Raw genomic sequence first — 7,216 nt, forward strand, 5'->3', positions numbered from 1 at the left:
CACCACGGTAGAAAAGAATTCAACATACAATTCCTTGTAAACTCTTTCTTGGATGGCGAACAAGTTACTCCATCCCTTACATGTAAACGAATACCCGTTTCCCATAAAAGTTTTGGTAAGAAACGGGTTTAGTCTTTCAACGAGTCCAACCTCCTGAAGCCTTTGCCAATTAACTGTTGGGGCAATAGCAAACTCTCTGTTGTGTAACCATCCCAACCGGTTGTTGCACTGTGTCAAAATATCCCGAGGCAAGGTTGTTGGGAAGACGTAAAATGGGTGCAAACTAGCCACCCCAACTGGAACCCCTCTTATTGGACCCATTTCTGCAAAACAAAACAACAAACAACCACAAAACAAAAATCCAAGAAATTATTTAATAAACAGAAAACTGTTTTGATGGTGCCAGGATTCACCTCGTGAGTCTTAACAAACTCACCTCGTGAGTTCGCTATTCACAGCGAAAATCGGTCTTAATGATCAGAAATTGGGACTTAATTCTTGTTAGGGTTTACTCATAAACCATTTCTAATCACAATCAAGTAACATGCAATGGATGAATAACATATTTTGGGCAAAATTTCGACATTGAAGCATATGAAAAACCCTAGCCCCCAAATCAACAAACTAGTGAAAATTAACCAAAAGAAATATGAGATGTTTACCTTGGTGTGGAGATTACGTAAGAAAAAGTATTAAATTCAGTCAATCTAGGCCGAAATCGGGTGGGTGGGGGACCAAAGAACACTCTTCACTTCGTGAGGTTGAGAAAATGGTTTGGTCAAAAGGATTCTAAATTGTTTAAGCTGTGGTCCCGTGTCACTTTTGGATTCACCTCGTGAGTTCTTTCTAACTCACGTCGTGAGTTTTTATGGGCTAACGTGGTTGAGCCATTTAATTACATAATAATGGGCTAATAGTTTCATTTGGTTAAAATGTCCCACCCCGTATGTATTATGAGTTCACGAGGTGAATATTATCGAACTCACCTCGTGAGTTATGTCTGATCGAAAAATATAAACCTTAATTAACAATTCTTCTTATTTACCACTTAATTTGGATGATTAGATGATTGAATATCTAAAAAAAACTAAATATGCAAAAACTAAACTAAAGACATAAAGGAAAAGAAAATTCAAACCGAGCTCGGGTTGCCTCCCGAGAAGCGCTTCTTTTTCTTGGAGTCATGAGCCGGACTCCGTGCCTCCTTACGTTGAATCGTCTGAAGAGTCCATCACCAACTGAATCTTTTGTTCTTTCCATCGCCTCTTGTAAGCTTGAACTCGTCTAATGTACGCCTTCTTCGAGTTTTCCTTTTTAGGTTTCACGTCATCTATATCAAGCTTTCTTTTGGTCCCTTTATTCTCCAAGCTCTCTTTATTCTTCAACTCCATGGGAATCTTTTCTTCCGTCACCATTGGAATTGTCTCCTTGGAAGTTACCTCGTCTTTGTCATCATCACTCAATATTTCATCACTCTCCTTACTTACCCAAGAAGTTGGATTCGTGTAGGCAATGACTTCAACTAAAAATGGGACGGATGCTCTTGGTTTTGTTCGTTTAACTTGTCGAATCGTTTTGATTTCTTCTTCCGTGAGCTTCTCTAATTCTTCAAGTTCACTTTCTTCATCAATACTGAAAACCTCTTCTTGAACACCAATCCTCTTGAAACCATCTTCTATTCCAAAAATTTCCTTCTCATCTCCAACTCTCAAGGTGAGCTGGGATTCACGTATATCAACCAAGGCTCCAGCAGTATTAAGTAACGGGCGACCAAGAATAATCGGAACATCAGGATCATCGTTCATATCCAAAACCACAAAGTCTATTGGAAAAACGAATTTCCCAATTTTTACGAGAATATCTTCCACAATGCCCCGGGGTTGTGTCACTGAACGATTTGCCATGTGAATAATCATTTTTGTAGCCTTCAACTTCTGAATATCCAACTTCTGATAAAATGAATAAGGCATCAAATTTATGCTAGCCCCAGAATCGACTAAAGCATAAATCTTCATATTATTCCCAAACTCACATGGAAGAGTGAGGCGTCCAGGATCCCCCATCTTCTTAGGTATCTCTCCCAATACAGCTTTTGAGCTTTTCTCACTTAGAATCACCTTAGAATTCTTCTTTAGTTGTTGACGAGTGTCTAACAAGTCTTGTAAAAAAATTTCATATTCGGGAATTTTGGATAACGACTCGACAAAAGGAGTATTAATCGGGATACCCCTCACATGCTTAATAAACTCCAAATGCTCTCTTTCCAGTGGACTAAGATCAGCTCGGGAAGGAAACGGTAAAGGCGGACGATAAGCCGTAATGGATTTTGAAGTTTTTTGTTCAGACCATGCCCACGACGTGAGCATAGATGGCTCACGTCGTGAGCTCACTAATTCAGCAGAATTTTGATTTTCGATCTTTAACTTCTCCGGTTCTGGTTCGGGTTACTTTTGCTCCACTACTAACGTTTCTAGAAACTCAGAGATGGCCTCTTCTTCAGTATCAATTGTCATTGCATGGGATTGAGCATTCTTTTCGGGAAATTGTGAGGATAATTTGTTGCTCACCAAAGTAGTTAGTTGACCAATTTGGACTTCGAGATTATGGATCGATGCTTGATGATTTCTTAATGAAGCTTACTGGTCAATCATCATTGTTTGTTGTTCTTTCATCATTTTCATGTGTTCCTTTAGCACTGCGTCGGTATCATCATCCTTTTCTCGGAAGCTTCCATAAATTTGGTCAAAATGTTTTCCAAGTCTACTTTCTTCTCGGCTGGTGGTTGCTCTTTTTGGTAGGAGCCTCCGCATGTTTGCTTATATTTCTCTTCCTTTTGCCTCTTGTATTCATCATATGGCAGCCACTCTTTCTTTGATTTTCTCCAGTCCTCATCATACTTATCCCCACTCGAGTAGCAAACTTGAGCTTTTTTGTATCCGTTATCGTCTAAGTTGCAATCCTTGGTCAAGTGTGGACCATTACACCTTTCACATCCAACTCTTATTGCATGAATTGATTGGTCCATTTGGGTCAATCTCCGGTCCATATTATTCAACATTGCCATCATAGCAGCCATTTCTTCAGATTGTGCACCCCCATTGCCTTTTGTTCCATCTTGTCTTGGGTTTTGGTACTCACGAGAGTGTTTTGTGAATTCTTCAATTAGCACATTGATTTGATTAGGATTCTTCTTCGTGAGAGGACCTTGCGAATCAAGGAGTTGTCTAGTCATGACATTTACCCCATCATAGAAGATAGACACCTCTTGTTGAATATTAAGGTCATGTTGAGGACAATTCCTTAACAATCATTTGTAACGCTCCCATGCCTCATATATTGACTCCCCCGGCTGTTGCTCAAAGTTGGTTATTGCCTTCTTGAGTTTTGCTATCTTGGATGGTGGGCAAAATTGGTCTAGAAACTGCTCACGCATTTGAGCCCAAGTAGTGATCGTACCAGGTGGGAATGCCTTCAACCAGTCTTTTGCAGCTCCTTTGAAAGTAACTGGTAGCATCCTCAACAAGACATTATCTCTATTGATATTTGGGACATTGAAATAGTCAGCAATGTCGTTGACCTCATCTAGATGTTTGAAAGCATCCTCACGATCCTTTCCATAAAACGGAATATCCTTTAGTGCATTAATGATGTGGCCCTTCAACTCGAATGTGGCAGTGGCAGGAATCGCGGGTTGTACTAATCCCGGACCAATATCTTCTCAAATACCCTTCTTGTAAGCTCCCATTGTCATTTCTTCAATGTTCGCCATTTTGTTGCTTGGCTTGTCTTCGGGTTCGCTCGTATATAGTCCAAACTCGTTCTTGGACTCGTAATCAGAGTCGTTTGGGATAAGTATTTGATCTAAACTTGCAACCTTGCTCTTGTCCTTTGTAGATGAGCTAGATTCTCCCGTTTTCTTCCCTGACTTCTTTGAGAACACTAACTTGAGTTCTTGTAAGGGTGTCTTCTTTGGTGTTTGATCTTCTTTCACGTTCTTATCTTTCTTTTTGCGAAGGGCAGACTCTGGATCTTCAAGAGGTGGCACCAAAGGTGTATTGGACCCTCTGGTCATGTACCCCTGCAAAATACACAAAATAAAAACGTAAAACTGAACTAAAATAGAAAAGAAAACTAAAAAACAAAGAAAACTAGGAATCACAGGATTCACGTCGTGAACCTATAAAGCTCACGTCGTGAGTTCTGTAATGCTAGAAAGAAAAAAAAAGAAACTGAAAAATAACTTTTTTTCAGGTTTTACCCCACAAAAAGGATCGATTAATTTAAAGCAAAATAAATCAGTAGTTAACTAAGTCGTTCCCCGGCAACAACGCCAAAAACTTGATGCGGTCATTTAGCTACACCTAATTTTAATATTTATAACCTAACTACCTTAACTAACTAAATTGCACCTAGGCAGTGTACCTAGTCAAAATTATATAATAGTAGGGTAAGTCGGGTGTCGATCACAGGGAACGGTATTGTCTAATTAATTTATCTACTACTAAATTAACCTAATTATTAACAAAAGAAGGGGTTTTATCTAATTTTGCAAGTTTAGATGAACTTAATTCTTAACACAATTCAATCAATAAACAAAACACTTCTGTTAGTTCGAATCCGCTTTCACTCAATGGTTTATAAATTAGTCATGACAATTACTGTTGGTTACCAATTAAAATAGGATTAGCAATTTAGGTCTAAATTTACTAATATTAACTAATTCATGTAGATCTATGTATAGTCATACAATAGCTAACACAGAATCAATTATTTAATGGATTGGAGCTATGTAAGATTGATTTGATAAACACAATTATGGTCATAATATGAGTTCTCTAGCACAACCTAATTTATTAATTCAAGTTCTCAACTAAGATTGGTTCGATCTTAGCTCTAATAATCTAATGCTCACTAAATTACTAGGTGTTCAAATTCATGCAGAATAATGGTCATTAACTACACAGAATAAGAAGTTTAAGCAATTAAATTAACAAGCCAAGCATGCTAGGTAAACCAATCAACACAAGACATAACCAACAAGCAAAGTATAGTTTAATTAAATAAAACCATGAGTTTCAGCTTCATCTAGCTAACAGAAGCAGCTAGATTTAGCTGGACATCCTAGCAAATAAGCAAACACAATTCATAATTAAAATCATGTTTAAAGGTACCAAACTATGAATCAATTTATGAACTTCTTCTTCCTTGGTGTTAGAACCAACTTCCAGGCCTTCTTTCTCTCTGATTTTCGACTTCTGGAACCTTTCTAAGCCAGCCAACCTCCTTAAAGTCGTAGGGATCAAGGATATATATAGTATTGAATTTTTTCCGATTCACCTCGTGAATATTCAAAGTTCACCTCGTGAATCCGTAAGTATCCATATACAACACGGATTCCTGATCCGCGATGTTTATCTTCTAGAAGGCCATACTGACCTCGTGAATCTTCTAATTCTCACCTCGTGAGTACGCCTTTTTCTGATTTTCCTGTCCTTCAATCCTTTAACCTCCAAAGTTCCATTCTTTAACGGTTTTAGTCCTTTTCTTCAAAATGTCTTCTTTTTGGCTGCAAAATATAATTTAACCTTATAAGTACCATTATTCTATGGAAAAAAACCAATATTATATATATATATATATATATATATATATATATATATATATATATATATATATATATATATATATATATATATAAATGTACTTAAATATTGCCTAAAAATACGTATAAATATAGCAATATCAATGCTCGACAGCCCGAGGGATATAACCATAACCTTGAACATACCATTACCTTCCTAAGGGAACTGATCCCAAAATAACTTTCCACTTCGAAGAAGACGAATCCACAGCCCCATGCTGAAACCCAATCTACTCTATATGAAACTTGAAGCCTTGAGATGGTCTGGCTCCCTGACAGACCACTCATACCAATTCATTGTTGTTGAACCCAGTCCGTTATTCTCCCATATAACTATTCAACTTCTAATAAGTGGGGGTTCCAACATCCAGATACTTCTCATACACCTGAAAACCCAATTCATCAGTATCGCCCTAATCACAGAAACTGTCTGAAATAGTAGGTTGCCTTCTGGTTGCTTCCGTAGTCCCCTGAGACCTCCCTGGTCCCAACCTATCTGGAATATCGAAGTCCTGTCCGGTTGTTGAGCCAAGAGTAATCTCACAGTTGTCCCACGCGACTCCAAAAGAAACTTTGGCTAGAAATAACTACCCTAGCTATATCGCCACTCATGGCTCCATCAATCCTTCCGGTCCATCCGACCACAATGACCTGACAATTTGTCGCCATCGAACCAAATACTAAAAGTGAACGCTACCAGAATACTGTAGTCTTACATCATGTCCGGTCTCCAACGACCTATCGTTTCCTGATTCCAATTATATATGTTGTGGTCTACCCACAATCTTGCGAACTGGCCCACCTGGCCTAATCTTCTGAAACAATTCGTGAATGCTACGAGTCCTCCCGCAGTCTCACAACACTTCCCTCACTATCTGACCGCTAGATCTAACGGATCACATACAGAGTCTTCGGCATGACTGGACCGCCTCACCGAGCCTTCAGTCTATCTGGACCACTCTCAGAACCTTCAGCATATCTGGACTGCCTCTCCGGGCCTTCAGCCTGTCTGGACCGTTCTCCGAGCCTTCGGCCTGACTGGTACGCCCCGCTGGCCTTCAATCTATCCGGACCGCTCTAATCCTGTTGAGCATAAACCTGGACCCATCCTGGTGCCCTCTCCCATATAGCCACTTCTCCCCCACTTGGGGTTTCGAACTCCTGATCCAATCCATGGACTATAATCTCGGCCTAACTCTAGACCTCATGTTGATAGCCCACCCTCTCGGGAAGCCGTGGTGTGATCCTTGACCCGTGTATCTACCACATACGCTATATAACCCCCACACCCGTGTTGAATGTACTGTCAAGCCTTGGTAGCTAACAAAGCCCTCAATCTATCAATCCAAAAACCCTCAGAGTCGAGCACACACTCGGCCGAACACCCGAACTGAACTCAATTCATGACTAGAACCCCAACTTGGTTCCCCAAATTCTGTTATCAAGCACCAAGAAGACGCGTTTCACATGCTGGGGATTTTTACCGAACCCCTAACAAACACAACCCTCAACCAAACAGCCACTTGGGCCTCCTTTCTCCTTGACGGGATGTGAAACTTATCCCCGTTTCAAAAC

At 39.7% G+C, this 7,216-nt stretch overlaps 1 non-coding gene across 1 annotated transcript; it reads left to right on the forward strand.

The window, feature by feature from the left end:
• Nucleotides 1-3,278: 3,278 nt before the first annotated feature.
• LOC145118334 (small nucleolar RNA R71) lies at nucleotides 3,279-3,385 on the forward strand. The gene has a single exon (XR_013713289.1). It is a non-coding gene; the product is annotated as a small nucleolar RNA R71 (small nucleolar RNA).
• Nucleotides 3,386-7,216: the final 3,831 nt, after the last annotated feature.

This window comes from Lactuca virosa, chromosome 5, assembly GCF_052849685.1.
Source record: "Lactuca virosa cultivar CGN04683 chromosome 5, Lactuca_virosa_CGN04683_v6, whole genome shotgun sequence".
Classification (NCBI taxonomy): domain Eukaryota; kingdom Viridiplantae; phylum Streptophyta; class Magnoliopsida; order Asterales; family Asteraceae; genus Lactuca; species Lactuca virosa.